The sequence below is a fragment of the Rhineura floridana genome, chromosome 7 (genome assembly GCF_030035675.1).
Source record: "Rhineura floridana isolate rRhiFlo1 chromosome 7, rRhiFlo1.hap2, whole genome shotgun sequence".
Taxonomy (NCBI): Eukaryota; Metazoa; Chordata; class Lepidosauria; order Squamata; family Rhineuridae; genus Rhineura; species Rhineura floridana.
Window position 1 is genome coordinate 15,922,912 of NC_084486.1, and position 22,334 is coordinate 15,945,245.

General features: G+C 41.8%; 1 long non-coding RNA gene across 4 annotated transcripts in view; it reads left to right on the forward strand.

The window, feature by feature from the left end:
* Positions 1-22,334, forward strand: part of LOC133388731 (uncharacterized) — a 96,936-nt gene that overhangs the window by 30,371 nt on the left and 44,231 nt on the right. Inside the window, exons 3-5 of one of the 4 annotated variants that reach the window (XR_009763894.1) lie at positions 1,032-1,171; positions 7,594-7,700; positions 21,207-21,316. This is a non-coding gene — a long non-coding RNA (uncharacterized LOC133388731). Of the gene's footprint in view, positions 1-1,031; positions 1,172-7,593; positions 7,701-13,826; positions 14,811-21,206; positions 21,317-22,334 lie in introns of those variants that run through there. The other 3 variants (XR_009763895.1, XR_009763896.1, XR_009763893.1) reach the window with 3 other exon arrangements.

Sequence of the window (22,334 nt, forward strand, 5' to 3'; positions counted from 1 at the left end):
GAAGCCTGCTTAGCTCACACTACGCTACGCTGCCTCATCTGTACACTTCTTAAACGGGGGAAATCTAGATTCGGATTCCATCTGAGCCATAAAGCTCACTGGGTGGCTTTGTGCAAGCTGCTCTCTGTCAGGCTAACCTACCTCACAAGAGTGTGATGTGTTTAAATAGGATCACCTATTGCATGCCACCCTGAGCCTCTTGGAAGAAAGGTGCAATACAAGTGTGATAAATATAAAATGAACATAGAACAGACAGGGATATTAAAGAAAGCAATAAATGATGGTCCAGGAGGATGTTATGTCTTGATACTTGATACTGTATGTTTTCTGTGGTTTCCATGGTTACTGATTAGGCTGCCTGGTGACTAACAGCATGAAAAAGTGCTACTGATTGGGAATGGTTGATTCCTAGAGATTCTGGGCATCGGATGCTGACTTGGTATTCATTATCTGGTTTGATATATTTGTGTGTTTGTGTATTGGTATAGCCTAGGGATACCTACATATGGATACCTTAATTTGAGCTTCAAATAGGAACACTTCTAGAACCAAAATCCCCTGAATTTATTAGATTGGTAGTTTTAAAATGCATTTTTTTTAAAGCTGCAACGTAGTTTTCATTTTTGTGTCCTACAATATGTTTTGAAAAAACCAAAATTTGACATAAAAGTTATCTCAAGGCTGTGCTCCTTAACATTCTCACTTGGAAGTAATCTCACTTGAAACCCATGCAGTTGATCCTCTGATTCTAAGGACATTTTGTACTGTCTGACCATAAACCTGTGGCTTTGCAGCCTGTGTGTACAAATTTGATGCTGCACATAAGATTCCACATCTCAAATTCACAGGTACTAGAATGGCCAGGTGAAAAGGATCTGGAGCTCTGTCCTCTTTCATCTGGCCACCCTAACAGGTGCTCTTTCAGATGTACTGCATATCCCCCTTGGCTTCCTAAGCACTTTGTCCCTTTCCCATAAGGAGGATTGTTTTTCAAGCTTCTGTCTTATTTGTCTCTTTCCTTGCTTTCTCAGCTAGACTCACTGCGAAGATCAAATCTAAAACACATAACAAAAGCCCCTGAGGATGAGTGAGTTTACACTGAGTCGAAAGCAGATCTCCTTGTACTGTTGCAGAGCCACAACATGTATGCTTGAACTGTTCTGTACAGTAGGTGGGTGAAGTTGATAAATTTAAGACATGTATTGAAAACATGCATTTCTGAGTCCATCTTTCTAAGAGCAGGATAAGTTATTTTTTCTGTCAAGTCTGTATATTGCAGAAGTGGATCCATTGTTGTTTATATCTCTCTGTTTAGCATCTATACTTAAGTGATTATAGTTAGAAGAGTGCTTTTCCATGTTGGATATGAGCAGGGATTCAAATTTGGCCTGGATCAGAGCAATATAGCCCAACCATCCTTTTATTATTTATTAAATATTTCCATCCTGCCTTGTGGTCCCAAAGGGCCACAATTTTAATTAGTGGCAGAGTAGAGTCCAAACTGGTGAGGGTTGTTGTCTGATCCTAAATGGATCGCTTTCAGTTGGCTGCTTCCCCCTCCCCAACAGCTCTCCCCGCTGCCCCCTTCTGTTTCCTGCATTTCCCACAGGTCTTGACAGCCCCTGATGCTGCCACAGTGCTCTCACATGTATCCAGAATTGAAATGCCTAGTAGGTTCACTGTTACTAATATCTGGACCTTGGAGCTCTAACCTTCAGTAACTTTGGGAAAGGGATAAGGATAGCAGGGGGATAAGCCCAGAGCTCATGGATTTCAGTTATCGGGTGATTTGCAGGGAGCACCCTGCTTTCATACATGGCAATCTGTCATCTTTCACTCCTTGATGGTGGACTGCTCAGGTGAGACACCCAAAAGAATCCTTAGCACTCCCTTTTTTGTCATTATCCAAATGGGCTGGCTTGCAGGGTTAGAAGACAAACATATATCTTCTCTCTTCCCTCCTCCTTCCAATTTCTCTTAATATGCCTGCATGGGAAAGGCCAATCTGAAGTGTGATTGCTGTGAGCATTTGTCTTATGGTTTGTTATTCTGCAGGTCAAGGGTTGGGGCATTAATCAGTGAGCACAATACAGAAGAGAGATGCTAAGTGTGTCTAATATATATATATATATATATATATATATATATATATATATATATATATGAGCCTGCTGTCATGGGAACAGCAGGCGAAAGAGAAGCCTTTTGAAGGGAAGACATTGACGAATGAGAGAACATAGCTCAAATATGCCTTGAAAAATGTATGTGTTTGTGTTTGTAATTGTTAATGCATTAAAAACAATAAAGAGTCCGTCCTTTCAATCAGTTTCTACATTTTAAAGCAGCACTGTATAGTCATTGAATGCAGGAATGTCATGACTGAGGAGGGCCAGCATCAGACACTTTGCTGCCTGAGGCGGAGCAACAAATGGCTACTCTCCCCCTCCCCTGGGCAAGTATAATAAGTAAACAAGTCCTCACTTTGCCTAATGGTGGGGCTGGCCCCAGAAGGTGACAGGATGTAGCAGAAAAAAGTCGTGATTGAAACCTTTATCTGCACAAGTGAGTTTGTTCATCTTATGATGATTTACTTAGCCATAAACCATATCTGTTGGCTACAAATGCTTTTTTTGTAGCAGACAGATGCCACACAGAGACGATACACCCATACACATGTATATAAACTTCTCTTTTCTCTCGTGTGAACAAGGATTGTGCACACATTACTGGCTTAAAATGCAGTTAGGCGGTTTCCCCCCTCAATTTGGACCAAAGTTGGTTTGGGGGAAAATGCATCAAAATGCAGTATTTCATAAGAAATGACAAGATAGATATGGATTGCAGCTAATGTTGTGTGTACACCTATATTGCTTCCCAAACCAGAGGTGCAGAGTGTATCAGATGCTGAGTAAACGGGAGTATGTACACTGTCAAGAAGCAAAATTCAGGATGGAGTTAAGTTTGGATGTGCTTTAAATGTATGGTGCATATCTGCAGTGAAGCCTACTTGTCCCTTGCATCTGGTCACTTCTATATCTGCATAAAGCCATATAGATAGTATTATAGACTTTGCTAGGCTTACCAGCAAGGGTGTAAGAATCCAGGCTTACAAATGACCACTGGTGCTTTAAAATTGCCCCTGGGACTGGGTTGCTGAACCCTGGGACTGGGTTGCTGAAAAGGGCAGGGAGCATACTTTTCCTCCTCCCATGTTCCGGACTTGGCCCTCTCATTTTCACACTGACTTAATTCCTCCTTGCAGCAAGCAGTCACTCACTGAAAGATGTGCTCTTAGGCTACATGCTTCTTAAAAAAAACACTGCTGGGAAGAAAGGGGGGCAGTGAGGGGACAGCAGGGCACACCAGCAAGGATGGGATATCTTCTCTTTCAAATGTTCTCAGAGCTCCATCTCTCCTTCTCAGTTAGTTGATAGCACAATCCTATCCATATCTACTCAGAAGTAAATACCATTGAGTTCAATGGGGTTTATAGATTGCAGCTTTAGTTGTTGAAAAAAATTGCACCCTTACATGCTTCTATGATCCTTATTGAGAGCTAGAATAACATAGTGGCAGAACTGTGATCCCTCAAGTCTTGCCGTTGCTGTGAAGTGGCCTTGGGCAAGCCATTCTCTCTCATCCTCCCCCCACAGAGATAAGAATGTTGATCAATTACAGAACTGTTGTACAGACAACTGAAGGCCAAGCTAGACGTGACATGGGAGATCTGTGGTTGGGTCTCTGAACATCTTTTAATTGGCTGAAAGCAGCCACAGGGCCTCTGATTTGGACTGGAGTCACAATAGAGAGCTAAGGGGGACCCTCTCCCCCCTTATGATTTAAATTAATTTTTCCCTTCTGCCTTCAAAGGGGGGGGGAGAAGGCATATTCCAGCCACATAACAGTTCAGAGGTGTCTGGATACTCCCCCTCATCTCTCCATCTGCTATGAAAGGAAGCAAGAGGTATCATCATACTTTAGGAACACCTGCCAGACAGGCAAAAGGACTTGAGGGGACAGGAAGCAGGGCTGGTGAAGGGAGAGTGGTGTGTGGTCCAAGGAGAGTCCAGAGGGCCATATAAAGAAGTCTGGAGGGCCATATTTGGCCTGTGGGCTAGAGGTCTCCCATGTTGGTTTTTAATCAAAGAAAAAGACATTGTGAAATACACTATGGAAATGCTAAGTACACATAAATGCCTGTGGGGTGGGATGAGGTTTTGATCCATTCAGGCTTGCTGATTTATTAGCTATTTTAGTAGTCTACTGCCAGGGCCGGCTCCAGGCATGCAGGGGCCCTTGGGCATCAGCTTGCCCTGGCCCCCCAGTGGGTGGGTGTGCGTGCACGCACGGCTCCCCCACGCGCCCCCACCTGTCTAGTCTTTACCATTTCCCTTAATGAAGATGGCGGCCGGGGTTTCCCTAAGGGAAATGAAGCCTCTGCCGCCATCATTGTTGATGGCACATGTGCGTGCTATGTGCGCACATCTCTGCCATCAACTAAGATGGCGGCAGTGGCTTCAGTACCTTAGGGAAGCTGCGGCCGCCATCTTCGTTAAGGGCAATGCTAAAAAGCCAGCTGACAGATAAGTGGGGGGCATGGGGGCGCAGATCACGGAAGGGGAGCAGAGGGCCCCTCAGGGGCCCCTGTAGCTCTGGAGCCCTTGGGCCAGTGCCCAACCTGGCCGCGCTTTAGAACTGGCCCTGTCTACTGCCATTGCCTGTTTTGCTGAAGTTGGAATTTTCTGAGGTTTGTTTTTATTATGTGATGTTTTATCTCTGCTATATATTTCCACCCTGGGAATTTTTGATGAAGGGTGGACTATAAATATGATAGAGAGACAGACAGACAAATATCTAAGCAATTTTCTAGTCTTTGCAAGATAAAGCATTTTTTTTACTAACCCATCAGCTGACACAGTCTGTGCCACTCATTTGTAGCCTGCAAACTTCTGATCTGTAATGCTTCCCACTTTGCTCTTTGAAGGCCATTTTCACTCACCACAAGTAACTAGATGGGGAAGTTATTTACAAGCCTCGGATAAAAGAGCTAGGCCACATTCACACTGTATATTCATTCCATTTTAAATAGTCATGTCTTCCCCCAAAGAATCCTGGAAAGTGTAGTTTGTGAAGAGTGTTGTTATGAAACTCCTATTCTCCTCATAGAGCTACACTTCCCAAGTGGTTTAAGAATCAGTCCCTGTCCCAGAGAATTCTGTGAATTGTAGCTCTATGAGGGGAATAGGGGTCTTCTAACAATTCTCAGCACCCTTATCGTGGAGGCATGGAGAAGCACAAACTTGTGCCAGGTGGGTGGGCGTGGGAGAGACTGATTCATGGGTGCAAGGTGAAACAGATTGATTGACCTTTAAAAAATCATAAAGTCCAATGTATACACATTTCAAGTATCACTCTTTTAAAGGAATACTTATGTAAATACAACTGGTGAACTTTTTTTTGAGAATTGGCTTCAAATACTGACTTCTCAGTCACTTTCACACACACAAAAATAGGATGGATGCTTCAGTAGTATATCTTATCAGAAGCAGATAAAAAGGGTCTTAGTTTATTTGCCTATAGTCTTTTAAATCACATGGTTATACGACACTCTCTTGATTTTCCCAATTTGTCGGCTGCTAGTTCATTTTGAGAAACAGAGTTCTCATTTTCATCTCTCTAATGCAGCTTTCCAGACTATCAGTCACATCAACAAGTTTTGGAAGAGGCAACATGTTCAGTTCAGTTCTTTGTGGCCTGTGTTGGAAATCTGAGTTGTGTATGTGTTTTCTTTAGTTCTCTTGACCATGAAAGGGGTTAGAGAGAAATGGATAGGAAATAATTATGAAAGTGAGTACTCCTTTGCGGAGTTTGAAAATAACTGGTTTGTAACTTTGCCATGAAGACAAAATTATGTGATTGCACTTTGGGTTGGATCCTAAATGCATGTTCATCATTTGATGATTTGCATATATGAATTGCCACATACAGAAACGACAGACAAGAAGCTTAATCCTTCACACACTGCTCAATAAAATGAAGTAATTCAATTGCAAGTTATCAAGTAAAGGAATCAAGTGATGCACATATATGTGGGACTCTGCTTTTTATTATGATAAATACTGTGATTGGCAGCTGAATATTGAAACTGGCATCACTGAAAAGTACTGTGATTGAAGTGATATGAGAATTTCATCTATTATTGTTGGTTGCACATGCAGGTCACCAATAATAACCATGCATATGTGAACCAGACATTCTTCTACAGGCCTGTTCTGTTTCTCAAGTGCAATGCTAATTAAATACCTCAAAATGAGATGGACAATGCTTTAATTAAAGAGAATGGATGAGAATAAATAACTAAATAACAGACCTGCACTCAAGTCCTGCTTGCAGGCTTATCATAGGCCCCTGTAAGACCAGAATGGGCCTGATCCAGCAAGCCTGAGCCAGAGGACTCTTCTTATGTTGAATATGTATTAAAAAAAGAGGTTGCTGTATTATTTTTATGATGTAACACAACATTAATGGATCTCTGCAAAGCAGCAGTAAAATGAAAGCAAGCTTGGTGGAAATGGATTCTTGAATCAGTTAGTGTATTTCTTTTTCCTGTTGCAGTAAAGTCTTAAGTAATGCTGGTCAGATTCTTCATTAGTATATGAGCTAGCAACAGGAGATAGAACTACTTTTAAAAATAGAGAGAAAGGAGTAAAAGAAGGAAAGATCCATTTCTGAGCAAAAGTCTAACTGTTATAAGAATCAGAAACGGTTACACAATTAGTGGGATGAAGTGATGTATTAAAGAACTGGATGTATTCTTATTCAATGAATTGTTAAATAAAGTAGTAGGGGTTTCTAAAAAGGCAAAATTGTGGTTTTAGGAACTCAATTTTATCTAGGCTTGTGGCTAAGTTATAGTCATGCAGAATAGGCAATGCAGAAATATGGAATAACTGAACTTCGTTATAAATTGAATGTATTCCCTTATCTATGGTGTTTGTCACACCTTCCTTCTTACAGGAGACATAATCAGGGCTTAGCTGGTGCCAGAGCACAGCCCCAGAATCTGTTTTTTTAGGCTAAGTCCTAAAGAAAAACGTAATTATTTCTGAATGTGCATAGCATGCATTTTCCCACTGACTTGCTGTAGTCTGTCCCCACACAGGACAAAGGGGCAGGTTCTTCTGTAGCAGATGAGCTCCACCCCCTCTCTTGTTAGAGCTCCTTCTGGGAAGAAGGGCAGGATATAAATGTAATAAATAAATAATAAATAGAGCAGAGGGGGCAAGATAACCTTTGCTTGCTTCTCCTCCCTCTATTGCAAGCCACGGGCCTGTATACTTCCCACCCTTCCAAGATTTAGAAGCAGACAGGAGGACCTGCATCACACCATGCTCAGCTTTGTGCAATTAAAAAAGAACACATGGAATTGCTGTTCTGTTTCATGTTTCTTTAGCTTTTGATGCGTGCATCAGAAAAACCTTGGGACTGGTATCACATCAGCCTTGTGGTTCCCATGTTGTCATTTAGAACGCTATCTAGTGATAGGCAGCACCGCTTGACCATGGCAAATGTATCACGGTTTGCTTTCTGCAGATACTGACTGCTGAGCAGTTTGCTTTCCTTTTTGCTGCACTCTACAAGAAACAAGGGGAAATTACAAAGAGGAACAAATTACCAACACCAGCTTCTCATGATGTCAGGTGAGTGGGTGTGATGTGTGGGTGGATGAGGTGGAAGAGAGGGGGTGGGTGGGCTGACACTCTTGAAGACATTGCTAAGATTTCCTTATGTGTTACAGATTGTGCCCACTCACTGCATCTAATTATCAAATAGGACCTGGTGTTGCTGAGGGAGGAAAATGAATCTTGAATTTATTGGGGGAGGGGATATGTAAAAGGAACCTCAGTTTTCTAAACTGTGAAAACCACTGGGTTAAATGAACAGTCAAAGATGCCCTCATTCTAAAAGTTTCTATTCTGCTGAACCCTTTCCATGTCAGTTTGCCTGCTGATGATCCTACACATCTGACACAGTACTTACATTCCACTGTTGAGGATTCTGGGTATGTCTTACGTGCAAACTCAATATAAGGAAGATACTGGTGACTCTACCGTTAGAGTTTACTATCGATTCGTATGAACTGACATCATGCCTTAGAACAGCCTTTCCCAACCAGTGTGCCTCCAGATGTTGTTGGACCACAACTCCCATCAGCCTCAACCAGCATTGCCAATGGTCAGGAAAGATGGGAATTGTGGTCCAACAACATCTGGAGGCACACTGGTTGGGAAAGGCTGCCTTAGAACTAGAGATGGACAAATCTGTCAATTTTGGTTTCTCCCGTTTTCTCATTTTTCCAGTCTTAAGTTCTCTTCTCAATATTTCTACATCAGTTTGCATTTAAAAAAAAGTCCTCATGAAAATGCTTCAGTATTTCAGTATGAACATCTGTGTATGCATTTTTGCCTACTGTACACATTTTTGCAAAGCAATTTCTCCTTATAATGCATTTTGCATGTCGTTTTCATGAGTATATGCTTTTTAATGCACACTTTACACTAATGTGCATGTCTGTACATATTATATGGCTGAAGAGCTGCATTGCAAAATTCGAAGAAGTACGGATTTCAAAGGATGGTTGTGGTTTGGTTTGTGTATTATTTCAGAAAGTGCAAATTAGTTAGGCTTTCCTTTAAATGTGAACTGAATCAAAATTCTTCCCAGTTCCTACTTTGAACGTACAACATTTCCTGCAGCTACATGTCACAGGAGAAGACTGGTAATTCTTAGTGGCTAATTGGAGAGATGTCTTTCAGGGAAGCTTGACCACCATTACTGTTGTCTTGTTGAGGTATCCTGATAGAGTCTCTGAGGAATCCTACAATTCCCTAGAACATAGTCTGGAAACCACTGGTTTTCTATTGTTGATTTTAACATCTGGATCTAATATTCACAAAGGGTTGGCATTAAATTGGAACTGAAACCCACTTGCAGGTTTTTGGCCAGTAATCTTACAATCTAACATTTCATAACCAAATATCATAGAAAAGAAGCCCTATGTAAGAGAACATGCTAGGTCCAATCCCTGGCATCTCCCAGTGGGACTGGGAAACATCCAATCTGAAACCTTCGAGAACCACTGACAGTCAGTGTAGACCAGGAGTGGAGAACCTCTAACCCTCCAGATGTTGTTAGACTCCATCTCATCAAGGTCATTGAGCGAGTGGTGGCCAACCAGTTGTCAGCACACTTGGATGAAACGGATTACTTGGATCCATGCCAATCGGGTTTCAGGAGTGGTCACGGAACTGAAACAGCCTTGGTCGCTCTGGTAGATGATATGAGGAGGGCATTAGATAGGGGAGAATTCACCTTTCTTGTCCTCCTCGATCTCTCAGTGGCTTTTGATACTGTCGACCACAGTATCCTCTTACATCGCCTGGAGGGATTGGGAATTGGAGGTACTGTATTGCAGTGGTTCCATTCCTTTCTCTCCGATAGGTGCCAACAGGTAGCATTGGGGGAGGAGGTTTCAGACCCTTGGCCTCTCAATTGTGGTGTGCCACAGGGCTCTATCCTCTCTCCCATGCTGTTTAACATTTACATGAAGCCGCTGGGGACAATCATTAGGAGATTTGGGCTGCAGTGTCACCAATATGCAGATGACACTCAGCTCTATCTCTCGTTTAAATCTTCACCAGAGTCGGCTGTGGAGACCTTGTCCAAGTGCCTGGAATCCGTGAGTGGATGGATGGGAAGGAACAGGCTGAAGCTGAACCCCGATAAGACCGAGGTGCTGCTCGTGGGGGACAAGAGAAGGTTGGGAGAGGTTGACTTGAAGTTCAGTGGGGTGAGTTTACCCCTGAAGGACCAGGTCCGCAGCCTTGGGGTTGTACTTGATTCCAGGCTGTCCATGGAGGCTCAGATTTCGGCAGTGAGCCGGGCAGCCTGGTATCAACTACACCTCATATGAAGGCTGCAACCCTACCTTCCTGTTCATCATCTCCCACTGGTAGTACACGCCCTGGTCACCTCTCGTTTGGATTACTGTAATGCGCTGTACATGGGGTTACCCTTGAAAACGGTCCGGAAACTACAACTTATACAAAATGCGGCGGCTCGACTACTTATGAACAGTCGCCGCCGGGATCACATCACACCAGTGTTGTTCGATCTACACTGGCTTCCAGTTGTTTTCCGGGCCCAATTCAAGGTGTTGGTATTAACCTTTAAATCCCTATACGGTCTCGGCCCAGTTTATCTTACGGAGCGCCTTCAACGCCACCAATTATGCCGCCCGACAAGATCAGCCACACAGGGCCTTCTCTCAATCCCGCCGACAAAAACAGCTAGATTGGCGGGTACTAGAGAGAGGGCATTCTCAGTGGCGGCCCCCACCCTCTGGAACTCCCTCCCACAAGATCTCCGGCATGCCTCTTCCCTAAATACATTTCGTACAGCCTTAAAGACCTGGCTCTTTCAACAGGCCTTTGGGATTTCTGGGGAAGGTTAATTATAATATTAATATATAATGTTTTAATATTATTGTCTGCTGCTGTATTGTTCTTATATTGTTTTTATATTGTATCATTGTATTGTATTTTATCATATTATGTTTTAACTGTTGTACGTCGCCTAGAGTGGCCATTGGCCAGATAGGCGACACAGAAATTAAATTTATTATTATTATTATTATTATTATTATTATTATTATTATTATCATCATCATCATCATCATCATCATCATCAGGTCCAGCCAACATAGGCACTGATCAGGGTATGATTACTGCTGTTGGACTATATCTGGAGGGTCACAGGCTTCCTGTATTGAACTAGATGGACTAATGATCTGACACTGTATAAAGCAGCTTCCTATGTTACAGTCAGTTGGCAGCATTATTAACTTGTGGACCAGTTTCCAAGCCAATGCTTTTCTTTCAAAGGTAGTGCAACTGAGTGGTTTCCGTAGAAAAACAGATATGACAAGTTTCATGTTGGAGTAAAAAAACCCCAACCATGTATATTTTGCAGGCAATATCTCTAAGCAATGTTCTTAACAGGTATAGTTTGAGGCGATCTGGTGTAATTTAATGCAGCCTTGCCCAACCTTTGGGTACCCAGATGTTGCTGGACTACAGATCCCATAATTCCTGACCTTGACCATGCTGGCTGGGGCTGATGTAGTCCAGCAACATCTGGTGACCCAAGACTGACTTAGTGGCTAAGAACCAGTTTAGCAAAGTCCTTGCTTCAGATCCCACCTTGGTTAAGGATTCAGTTGGTGGCCATGGGCAGCTGGCTATCTCTTAACTCCCATCCCCCTCAGCAATATGAAGACAGTAACACTGGCTTACCTTACAAGGTTGTCACATTGATAAATATGTGAAATGTGAATACTCTTGAAAAGTGCTGTAAACAGTTGTAGAGGACTGAGGTTGCCACTGTAGTCGATTATTCATGACCACTCCTGTCAGACTCCTCTTTATGCCCTTTCCTCTGTGTCAGCTTTTCTTCCCCTCAGCTGCTGCTTCCTTTCCCAGGTTTCATCCCTCCTTAAATCTCTTCTCCTTTTTTGCCCTTTCCTTATCAGATTTCCTTCTACTCTATTTCTACCCTTTCTTCAGGGTCCTGCCACTCTACTGCCTACTCTATTCCCTCAACTACCCAGACTCTGGGATCCTTCTGCTTTCCAGGCTGTCTGTGTCATCATCACTGCTCAGCCTTTGTGATGTCAGCATTGCTATCAGCTTCATTGCCACCACAAATCCTTCCTGTGTGAAAATATTAGGGATTTTTGTAGCAAAATGCATGTAGGCTTTCTGTTCTACGTGTATTCCTTCTCAAGAATCAGTCTATGTAAAAACCATATTTGATGTTTACACTGTATTGTATCAGTTTCAATATATTTTCAAGGGAACTGTAAAACATTAGAAAAGATATTGGGCAATACGTCTCTCTGATTTTATGGGGAGGTGGTGATTGGTAGGGTTTATCAGAAGTCCAGGAACTGGGTAAGAAATTTGCAGAGTGAGGTGTTCATTTTGTTGAACAGAGTTTCTAAACCCCTTAATGACAAGAACAGGAGCATTTGTTACCGAAAGCTGGAACTACGGAATGGTGGTGAGGCTGCCACCCAAAACAGCAAACCTATTTAGCTACTTTTTCACTACCACAGTAGCATCTAGTCACAGAACATGCACTGTGACATCATGAAGCGGTGAGTTTCTTTGCACCCTATGCCACTTCATGGACTGCCATCAGCATGTAGCACAGTGAGATACACTGCAAAATGTTCCATGTTTTGTCTAGATGATGCCAGAATGGAGAGGATGGAGACACACATGGCTATTTTTAAAGACAGTCACATGTTTTCTGTAATGTCTAGTTCCAGCCTTAGCGCGGATGGCTTGTAATTTGCAAACACGCATTTCTATGTGTGCCATGCCTTCAACAGACCATGGTCATGATTTTCAGGTTTCCCTGCATTCTCCAGGATTTCTTTAGGGAGCATGGCAAGTCAGGAGAAGTTCAAAGATGGGCCCTTGCCTCCAGTCTAAGCAGCATACTTAACAAAAGCAGCCATGCCACCGTAGAACGTCAGTGCACATCTTCAGTTCTGTTTCTAATTGATGTGATATTGATGTTGATTTATTATTATTTATTAAGTTTATATCTCACTCTTCCAAAAGGAGTCCAAGGTGGCAAACAACGAGTGATAAGATAATAAAAAACATTTAAAAATCAATCCCAATACAGATGCAGACTAGGATATAAGTATCTACTTAAAAGGCTTATTGAAAGAGGAAGGTCTTCAATAGGCACCAAAAAGACGACAGAGATGGCACCTGTCTAATATTTAAGGGGAAGGAATTCAAAAGGGGAGATGCCACAACATTAAAGGCCCGATTCTTATATTGTGCAGAACGAACCTCCTGATGAGATGGTATCTACAGGAGGCCCTCACTGGTAGAGGGCAGTGATCGACTGGATGTATAAGGAGTGAGGTGATTTTTCAGGTATCCTGGTCCCAGGTTGTGTAGGGGTTTATACACTGAAACTAGCACCTTGCCTTTAGCCTGATTTGTATTGCTGTGAATGGGTGTATGTGTATGAGGGTAATAGAGGCATATCGTTGCACTGGTTCAGTTAAAACAACAGCACCTTCACGCTTTGTTTTAAAAGCAATATCCCCATCTACCTATAAAGCATTACAGCTTCTAGAGCAGAGGTTCCTAAACTGTTGTCCATGGGCTTCATTCAGGTGGTCTGCAGCATGTCCACATTAAATATTCATATAGATTTTAATTGTATTTTATTGCTTCTTTTATTGTATTTTTGTATTACAATTTGAATTCTATGGAATGCAAATCGTAATAAAAGAAAGATATGAAAGAAGCAATAAAATAGAATGAAAAATAATACAGCATCTAGCACCGTGCATTACAATTGCTACAACAGGCAGAAAAATAATGAAGTGGTATGCCATAACCCTCAGCAATTTTCAAGTGGTCCATCAGAAAGAATGTTTGGGAACCACTGGTTTAGACCATTAGTCCCTTCATAGTACCATGTTTTCCAGACTTTCTTGACTGGGCACCAGAACAAAAGTTTGAAACTAGTTTAAATCTGTACAGTAGTCATGACAGGGAAATACAGACTAATGTGGGACTTAAATTATGTGTACTTGCCTGAGCCTCAAGGAATGTGCCTTCATTAATTCAAATGAAACATTTGTGTGTTAATTTCAGGTCTGTTCCTTTTAGCTGTGACTAGACCAAAGTACTGTTTAGGAGTCATAGTTCTGTTTTTGTTTATTTATACTGCAGAGAACATACAGCAGCACGGGTAATTCATAGGAGGAAGCTGTGACACCCACACATTTCCACTACGTAGAGATCATGTGCTGCAGCTTGTGGCTGACTTGAGATCTCTGGACGTGCAAAATGAAACAAACTTGCAAAGTGAAACAAAGCTTGCCAGCTATAACTCCTTTCCTTTGTGGCTAAGTGGGCGCTTAAGGGACTCCGTGGTTTGAAGCAGGAGCATCCTAGTTGGAGCCTAGAAAAGAGAGTTACCTCTGCTGTGTGTGTGGAGTCAAGCCTTAGAGCCCTCTTCAGGCAAACAAGAGAATAAGGGGATGTACAACCCAGCCTTTACAATTGTCAGGATTATGTATGAAGCCCTACATTGACTAGATCTAGTTTACATATCAGGAGCCTGGTAATCTGCCTAGGCTTAATCAATGGAGAAAATTAATACCTTCTGCTTGTTGCATTTCAGGGGCCAAGAGCTCCCACTGACATTGGGGACTGGGTTGGAAAACACATTCTCCAGGTTGAGATTGAGGTATAAGCTACCCTTGCACCTGGCCGGAACTTATTGATTTCTATTGTCTCTTTACTGACTGATGTTTAAACCAGGTTCTATTAACATGCTTGTGGCAAGAATTGTCTCCATAGAAATGTATTAATGCACCCACTTTTACAGTTCATCCCCCACACCTTAAGCATCCTATTGTACTTTTTTCATACTTCAGAGAAATCATTAATACAATTATATAAACAGAAATCTTTCCAATTTTAGATTGTATTTATATCAATATATCCAGTTTTTTCATGAAAAAATTTCAGATGTCTTGGGATTTAAAATGACAAGACTAATATTGAACTTGGAACTTCCCAGAACACAGCACGTAGGATATGATGGGGACTCATACTGCTGTGCTGGGGGATTACTTTATATAAAAAAAGATGTAACAGATACATAAATTGCCTTATGAATGTCATATTCTTTTCTTAATAGAGATCTATTTTGTGCATGTTTAATAAAACTGAATGATCCACATCTTACTCCCTCCACTTATACTTTTCTTTCCTGTTATGCTCCCATGATGACAGTCTGATCTCATCCATATTTCTAACTAAGTGCACAGGACCAGAACCTTAAGGCAAAACAAGATGTAATACTAAACATACCATTCAAAGGTGCAGGGAGAGGTTTAATGCTTCCTTCTCCAGCCACAACACTGATGAAAATGGACCTGTTATTAGCACCAGAAAATGGGAGTTCCCTCTCCCCAACTAATAGCAGTGGGTGGGAGGGATTTTCAATAGGACTGTAACTGGAGAGGCAAAGCTTAACCTCCCCTGTGCATCCTTGTCCTGATGAAAACTGGTGTCTCTGCACCTTTTTTAAAAAAAACAAAAAAAACGAACATGCTTCTGACTTGAGTGACAAATGTTTGCATCACATCTAGTTTGGCCCTGTGTATAATATCATCATACGCAATGGTAACATATTCACAATATACAGATTGGGCTGGGGAACCTCAGACCCAGCCACTGCATGCAGTCCCTCCAGGCCTCTCTAGCAGGTCATACCATTCATTTGCCTGCCTTGCTCTGTACCCTTCCGATGCTCTTTTGCCTGGCTGGAATGTGTCCTGGGACTTTAATAATTCTTTTTGCTTGCTTTGATGGAAACGTGCATGTGTGGCTAGAGAACCCTCTGACTTTTGCATGGCTGAAATGTAGCTTATGTACAAAAGTTAAGAGTGACATCCATTGCTCCACCCACATTTGCATGTGGCCATGCCCACTACTAGAATGTGGACCCTGGAAGGTTGTGGCCTTTTGGGAAGCAAATGTGGCACCCAGAAGAGAATGTGACTCTCTGGATGAAAAAACATTCCCCATCCCTGGTCTAGATGGTACCTGTTATTGGTAAATCACTATGTCTGTTTACCATTTGAAGAGATTTTGAAATGCCTTTAGTTTGTCTCTGCACGCATGTGTATCAGGGTTGCCATTCTTCAAGTTTCAGCTCTTTTCAAAAATCTTGAAGGTGAATCTTATGGAGCAACAGTGATCAGAGGAATGGCAGAAGCATCTTGACTTAGATGCATATCCATGTAAGTTCACATGCATGAACTCTTCGGTACTATCTAGCATATATCTTGCTACCAAGATCAGGCAGAGATCATTGGTATGAGAACAGGGATGTTACAGCACACCAGAAGGTTCCTATCTGGCATGTTGAAAGTTTACTAGATGTGGCAAATCAGGAATAAACAAGTAGATATCTCAATAATAACATGGAATAAGGAGAGAGGACACTGGGCAAAACAATGACAAAAACAGTCTTCAAGGCTAGAGCAAATAAAGCTGGTTAAGTCCTGGCTATCGCTGTGTGCCCATTTTTGTTTAAAGAGGAGCAAAATACAGAGAGATTTCTAAGCAATGCAACAACACTGATTAAAGGGTTGGAACTCGTGAGAAAAAGAGCCTGGTGTGCCTGAGTGTGTTCAATAGAGAGAGAGGACATTTAAGGGAAGCCATAATCTCAGTTTTCAAAAGACTAAAAGGCTGCCTTGAAGAAGAGGTTGACCCAATGTTTCCTGGGACCAGTCCCTGCTATTATTACAGCAAAGGAGATCTGGTTTAGAGACTCTCCATAATGCTCCATGAATCTGATGAAGTGGACTCTGGTCCATGAAAGCTTATGCCCTAATAGATTTGTTAGTCTTTAAGGTTCCACAAGACTTTTTGCTGTTTTTCCAATTGTGTTATATTTCAACAACCTTTTAATGTCACTATACTATTATTTTTCCAGATGTCTGTACTACACCCCCTCACCAATATGTCTCACATTAACAGCTCCAGAAAACAGTTTTTAATGCTTGCAGTTAGGGCTACAAATTATGATCAGTTTAAATGATTGATTACACAACTCAAGCTTTAGTTGATTAATCAATAGGGACCATTTCAATAGGTGAGGGCAAATTTTAATTAGTTGGATAGCAAGTTAAATATTTCTTTGTCACTTTGAGGCTCCTTTGGTTCTGGTGTATTATGAGAAGGAATTAAAAAAAAAAATCCCAAGAATGACCTTTCTAAGAATCAATGCTACTTTTTAAATTACTTTTTAGGAACTGTAAGATTACCAAAATATAAGTGCTTTTTAAAAATATATGTAAAAATTTGAAATGGCAAATGAAAGAAATATTGAGGGGGCAGAAATTTCAAATGTCACATCTTAGAATTGAAGATTTAGTATCATAAGTGGGCTGGATGACCATTTATTTCAGTTGTGCAGCTAGGTAATGGTCTTATGGTGTGTGCTTTATATGGTCATGTATAATACTTCAATTGTTTTAATTAACATTTCTTGTCTCTCCCCCTGCCCCACCATTCCATGCTTTAAAACTGCTTCAACATTCTTCATATGTTAAAGGGGGAAAAGCTAAGCAAAGTTTGCTAATACTGGTTTGTTTTTTTTAAAAAAAGGAGGGGGGAGAGGAAGAAATACTCTGAGCACATGCAGTTTTGCATATTAGCATTACTTAAATCTTAGCACCATCATGACTACAGGAATAAAATATAGCTTTGTTCTGCTACCCTCATACATTTATTTGGGAATAAGTACCATTTTATTTATTTATTTTTGAAAAGGATAATATATTCTTAAATAAAAAGAATAAAATGAGCATCTGTAACCATGTACATGCCTGGCCTGCTACTCCCTATAAATATTTTTTAAAATAAGAAGAAACATAAAGTAAGGACCTAGCAAGAGCCTTGCTAGATCTTCCACTCTCTGGGTGGTCTTGGGGAGGTCTCTAGGCTGTGGAGCCCTGGACTTTGGGTCCAGTGTTCAGCCCTAGTTTCAGCACTGCAAAAATACCTGAGAATCCAACTAAATGTAATGCAAAAGATGTATGAATGCACCTCCCAATGTATTTTTGCTTTGTTAAAATCAGGTGCTTGGGCAGGGTTGGATTGGGTTTGTGTCACTGGGAAGAGGGAATCTAACTGTTTTCCCCCATGCATGGGTCCAATCCAAGTTGACCTCCTAAAGTTTCTGGAGGCAAGTTACAATGGGAAGAAAATGTTTCATATTGGCTGGTCTAAAAAACTGCAGACCACAAAAGAAAGCTTAAATGGGGCCTGGCTTGATCAAGCACTGGTCAGCAGCTCTATGGTAAGAATATTAGATCCAAATTAAAAAGGTTAGGGTTGTGCTCAGCTAACAACAAAATAGCAAAGCTGGCTGACTATGGTCAGGGACCACCCCTTAGCGGAGAGCAATAATTTAAAAGGGGAAAGCTTTGGCTTGGAATGTTGCACTCTCAGTAGATATGGCGACTTCGGGGTGTGCCCCTTGTCTTTTCTGCTGTGAGTTTACAGGATAATGAGTAATCCTTGGATAGTTTGTGGAGTGAGGTAGTAGAGCTGTGGATTTTAGTTTCTCTCTGAGATTGAATCCCTTTGTTTCAAGAGAAGAATATTGTCCTCTTCCTTGCTGTCCCACTGGACATTCGGACACCTTGGAATCAATGGGATTCCTACGGGAGACTGATTGACTCATATCTGTGATTTTATGCCTCAAAATCCACATGCAAAATGTCTGGGGCTGGGGCATGACAAAAGTACCAGTACAGCACTAAGATACTAGCAAGGCTGGCCTGTGAATGCACAGGGTTGAGGGTTCTTGCTTTTTCCCTTTATCTGTACCTACTCAGAGTCCTTATATATTGAATGTTAGTTCACCTAAGCTCACAGGTTTCCAACAGCAGTCATCACAAGTAGGCAGATTATAAACAGAGAGCCCACCCAAGGATTCTTGAGTCTTGGGAGGTATCAGAAATTTACTAATTGTGAGTCAGATTTCAGACAGCAGAATAATCTTCTAATACATATTATTTATTCATATCTTGCACACGACTATCAAATGCATTCTGAGTGGCCTTAGCCATCAAGCAGAAACAGAAAACTAGAGTACAAATCAACAGGAAAAAGGTTGCTGTATATATTCATTTAACAACAAAGTATACTAACTTACTTAATTAGGTTACAGTAGATGAAAGGATTGAGTTAGAACACAAAGTCTTGTTACGCTCTGACTTAGACGCCAAAATTAATACAGTCTCTGTGGATGTAACTTTGGCCTCTACTTGTATAATTAGAATGGATTCCTTTCAACTTGTTCAACCCGAGGATGTGGACAAAATCCTTGGAGAGGCGCATCCTACCACCTGTATGTTAGATCCTTGCCCATCCTGGCTTATAAAAAATGCCAGAAAGGGACTGGTCGAGTGGGTCAAGGAAGTGATCAACGCCTCTCTACAACAGGGCAGATTACCACCCTGTCTAAAGGAAGCTGTAATAAGACCTTTGCTGAAAAAATCCTCCCTTGTCCCCTCATTATTAGGTAACTATCATCCAGTCTCCAATATTTCTTTTTTGGGCAAGATAATAGAACGAGTGGTAACCGCCCAGCTCCAGAGATTTTTGGATGAGACGGATTATCTAGATCCATTTCAATCTGGTTTCAGGCCCGGCTATGGGACTGAGACGGCTTTGGTCGCCTTGGTGGATGACCTATGCAGGGAACTGGACAGGGGGAGTGTGTCCCTGTTGGTTCTACTGGACCGCTCAGCCGCTTTCAATACCATCGACCATGGTATCCTCCTGGGTCGCCTCACTGGGATGGGACTTGGAGGCATGGTGCTACGGTGGCTCCGATCCTTCCTAGAGGGGCGAACCCAGAAGGTGGTTATGGGGGATACCTGCTCGACCCCTTGGCCATTGACCTATGGGGTCCCCCAGGGTTCAGTCCTGTCCCCCATACTATTTAATATCTACATGAAACTGCTGGGAGAGGTTATCCAGAGTTTTGGGGTTCGGTGTCACCAATATGCGGATGACACCCAACTCTATTCCTCCTTTCCACCTAATGAAACCAAGGAAGCCATCCAGGTCCTAAACCGCTGCCTGGTATCAGTGATGGACTGGATGGGGACGAACAAGTTGAAACTAAATCCTGACAAGACAGAGGTGCTCCTTGTCAGTCGGAGGGCGGATCAGGGAATAGGGATTCAACTTGTGCTGGACGGGGTTACACTCCCCCTGAAATCTCAAGTTCGCAGCTTGGGAGTACTCCTGGACTCGACTTTGAGCTTGGAGGCGCAGGTCTCTGCTGTGGCCGGGAGTGCCTTCGCTCAATTAAGATTGGTGCGCCAGCTGCACCCGTTCCTTGACCTGTCAGACTTGACTACGGTAACACATGCCTTAGTTACATCCCGATTAGACTACTGTAACGCGCTCTACATAGGGCTGCCCTTGAAGACTGCTTGGAAACTTAAATTGGTACAAAGAGCGGCAGCCAGAATGTTAACTGGAGCTGGGTTCAAAGAACATACTACTCCTTTGCTATACCAGCTCCACTGGCTGCCAATCTGTTTCCAGGCACAATTCAAAGTGCTGGTTTTGACCTATAAAGCCTTATACGGCTTAGGTCCAGGCTATCTGTTAGACCGTGTCTCCCTCTATGAACCTGTCCGGATTTTAAGATCATCCGGTGAGGCCCTCCTTACTATTCCATCTTTCTCACAAGTTCTTCTTGCTGAGACACAGAATAGGGCCTTTTCGATGGCTGCCCCTAGATTGTGGAATTCCCTCCCTAGCGAGGTTCGGTTGGCTTCCTCGCTATCATCCTTTCGCGCCCAGGTGAAGACTGTTTTATTTAGGCGGGCTTTTAACTGAAAATGTTATAGTTTTAATTATTTTGATTTAATCTATTTTAATTGTTTTTAACATGTATATTGGTTGTTCTGATTGTTTATTGTTTTAATTGTGAGCCGCCCTGAGTTCCTTGGAAGAAGAGCGGGGTATAAGTATTTTAAATAAATAAATAAATAAATACAGTGCCTAAATTACAAGGTACATGGAAATACATGTCACAATACACCTCACCCATCAGATGGTATGGATGGCATACATCATTCCTGTATTCTTCGACCACACCTCCAGATAGAGGTGGGTGCTAAGCTTTTTATATGCTTTCTTATCAGAGAGGAGGTTGTTTCCCATGGTGTTATCAGCTGCCTTCGCTACCTGCCATCTGCTAGAGACAAGCTAACCCCTTTGTCAACAACTAGTTGGCTTAACCAGTCAACTTAACCAGGTGTGCTCCCTTGGTGTTTCTGATGGCAACGTCTCTCACTGCTTTCACAACTGATGGTGCCATGCATGTAATTTAAATTTTGAATGTGGGCAAATTTCAAATCAGAGTGATTTTCCTTTTTAGCGTTAGCTACAGTTGCCAGCCATGCACCTACTGTGGAATAAAATCAAATGCATGAAAATAAAATCCACACATGTAAGATGGATAACAGGAAGCAGAACTTACTTTGCATTTCTTTACAGCAGCATTGCACGGTGGTTCTGCCATCCAGACCTTTCCAGGAGGTGGACTTGGAGCTATTTCACTCTGTAGTTTTTGTCATCAATCTTGCCACCTTCTCCTTTAAAATAAGGTTAGTACCAAATTAGTGTTGGAGTTATCCTGATGCATCTCAAAACCTATATAAATAGTGTTTTCTGGCCCGATTTTGCTCTGAGGACAGATATTTGTAGCATTTTCCAAACAGTTTTTGAAAACTGGCATTTTATTGTGTTGCTGAAGTAGCATGTTACTTTTTTCAAATACTATAGTGATGGTGGATGAGTTTTGCAAACTGTAGATGGAGATTATGGATTGGTAAAAAATCAGATCAAAGTAACAGCTCTCTAGGCCAATTTTTTATCAGTTACATAAGGTGCCCATGAGTTGTTAAGAGATCAACTAGCATAATTAGGTGACTACTGATATGGGAAGTCTGCAGGAGAAATTCTATCATTTTTTAATGCAAGCAGCAAATTTCTACAGAAAACCCATTTGATTATTCATATTTGACTTGATTCTGTTGGCATTGTCACTCCTTCAGTATTGTCAACTGGATACTTCAGTTAGTCCCTTGATGTTTTTGCATTTTGTTCCAGGTCTCACTGCATAATAGGTTTGGTAGTCTTCAAGGTGCATTAACTGTGTGTTTTACTCTAAGTAATATCTGTTGTTGCTGGGTTCTGTATGCACTTCCAAGATGGCTTGGTACAATACAATATATTGAATGTAGCTGATTTGGTGTAGAAGTGCTAAAATGTGACAAGAATGTTGATGTTGCAAGAATATATGCCTCTCCTAGATGTAAACGTAACAAGTCTAAGAGGGCAAAACTAATATGTCAACAAGACTAACTTTGGAAACCTAAAGGCAGCTAGTTTCTCCTTTTAAACGAACTGTTTCCCAATAGTACAGATGACAAAAACAGGCCACTGTGGTTTTCAGCAGGGAGGGGAAAACCTTGAGTTTTATGAAGTGGAACAAATGGCAGCTAATAAAATGAAATGGTGCTTATTTTGAGTCAGTGGGAAGTTATAGTAGGAATAGAAATTTCTTGTGGTTTTAATTCCTTTAATGTGTTTTATTATTCCAAGTAAGCCAATGCTTTTCTA